This window comes from Chinchilla lanigera, unplaced genomic scaffold (genome assembly GCF_000276665.1).
Source record: "Chinchilla lanigera isolate Chin_1 unplaced genomic scaffold, ChiLan1.0 scaffold00009, whole genome shotgun sequence".
Classification (NCBI taxonomy): domain Eukaryota; kingdom Metazoa; phylum Chordata; class Mammalia; order Rodentia; family Chinchillidae; genus Chinchilla; species Chinchilla lanigera.
Window position 1 is genome coordinate 16,279,018 of NW_004955410.1, and position 2,341 is coordinate 16,281,358.

Consider the following 2,341-nt stretch of genomic DNA (forward strand, 5'->3'; position numbering starts at 1 on the left):
CCGGGGGCCGCGGGGCGCGCAATCCCGGCCGCGCGGAGGGAGCTGCCTCTGCTAAACGGCTGGGGCTGCGGGCCGGCCACGTCGGGAGTAGCCTCGCCCGCTGGCCTGGACCACGGTCCAGGCTTTCCTGTTGTTTCCTCCGGCTTCTCACGCTGCTCACCGCGCCGGCTCCAGAGCCCTCTCCCGCCCGCGCAGTCCCCGGGCTCCTCCTGCGGGCCGAGCTCGCTCACCTGCGGGCAGGTTCAGTCCTGGCTCCCCCTGCGCGGAGAGAAGGCAAACAAGTCTGTGCGCATCTGCCCAGCTGGCGAGAAGTGTGTGTGTGTGTGTGTGTGTGTGTGTGTGTGTGTGTGTGTGTGTGACAGAGAGAGAGAGAGAGAGAGAGAGAGAGAGAGAGAGAATGAATAAATTAACTTATTACTCATCGCCTTTGGCCTCTAGTTTGTATTTCTCCTGTAAATTTCGGGGATCAGTTTTCCGGGTTGTTTCAATTCAAGTCTCTTCTCGCAGAACTGCTCTCGCAGGTTTGGGCGGGGAGGAAGAGTTCCAGCTATATAAATAACTCTATACAGATAGTTTATTTATTTAGACAGACTGCTCTTTAAATTAATTTATTGGGGCTGGGGGTGGTGGCGCACGCCTGTAATCCCAGCACTCGGAAGCTGAGGCAGGAGGATCATTGCGAGTTCCAGACCAGACTGGGCTACAAAGTGAGCTCAAGGCCAGCCTGAACTGCATACCGAGACCCTGTCTCACACATAAGCACACAAAAGAATTAATTTATTGGTCTATTTTAACAAGGACGCTGTGTGGACGGCACCGCACCTTTCCCCGAATGTAGGAATTAAAACGGGCTACACTCGCGCCAGGCTCTCTGGACACTGGGCCGTGTGTGTTCCACTGCTCCACCTCCAGGTCGCCCTGGTAAACATCCTGCGTCCACCCTCTCCCTGTGCGGTCGTGCGCCAGGGGGCACACCCCGTCTAACAGCCTGCCGATTATCTTTTTTTTGAAACTAGCTCGCCCCCTTTCTACTTGTGTTTCTTCAGTTTTATTCTTGCTTTCACAGGAGAACACACACAACCGCAGGCAGCCAACAGTTGTAAGTCTGTGAAAGCTGAATTTTATTTCTGACATTTGACGATATTAAACAAATAGACAACATTGAGAAGCGACTTTTATTTTTTTATTTTTATTTTTTTTTGGCCACTGGGGTTCAAACTCAGGATCTCCTGCTTGCCAGGCAGACGCTGTGCGGCTGAGCTAAATCCCCCGCCCAAGAAGTGACTTTCTAAGAGTTGACAGACACCTGCAGCAGGCATTGGTGAGAAAGAAACAAAGGAAGACAACAGTTTGTTTTTTCTTTAGTCTTTTTTGAGACAAGATGTCACTGTGCAGTTCAGGCTGGCCTCAAACTCACAGCGATCTTCTTGCCTCAGCCTCCCAAGTGCTGGGATTACAGACTTGCGCCGCCACGCCCGGCTAAAACAGCAGTTTTAACCGCAGCGTTTGGTGTTCAGTTTCGTGCTTGTGGGAGGGGAGGAAGGAGGCTGAGGCTGAAGGAGCCACAGTTTGGTTTCCCGTTGCAGTCTCGCTGTTCTATTGTGTTTTTTTTTTTGTTTTTTTTTGTTTTTTTTTGGTTTTGGTTTTTCTCCGGTACCAGGAACTGAACTCACGACCTTGCGCTTGCCAGGCAGGCGCTTTGCCGCTGAGCTAAATCCCCAGCCCCTGTTCTATTGTGTTTTAATGCAGTGACCCAGGGAATGGCAAAATGATCTGTGTTCACGAATGACTGGGCGGTCTGGACGTGAAGAAGTCTCTGAAATGCGTATTTGCCATTTGGGGGAATTAACATACGAAAGACCTATCTTTCTGTTTGCAGCAGTTACGTTTGACTTTGTCAGGAGACTGCAAGTAGACTTTGAACACACCTCAATTCTACAAGCATTTGTCTTGTACACGGAGGTACCCACCATGTCTGGGGGGATTTGCAGATTCACTTGAACTCTAAGTTATTTGTTTAGCGCTCACCAATTTCAAAAACATGGTAGCACCGTGTGCGGCCCTTTGGGAGATGAATGCTTGAAACTTCCCGGAGACTTTAGCGTCTGAACGGTGCGAAGGGATGGAGTGAGGGAACCCTGGAGACCGTGCAGAGCAGCGTGAGAGTGATGCGAGGTGCTTCTAGCGAAGGAGAGGAGCCTCGGCAGAAATCGGGAAAATATTGCTGTGGCAGGAGAAAAGTACCCAGAGGTGGAAAACCTTCCACAGCCCGCAGGGTCAGAAGAGGGAATGGGCTAGCTTTTCCTACTTCCGGTCCCTAAGCAAGCTGAATTTCATCTTA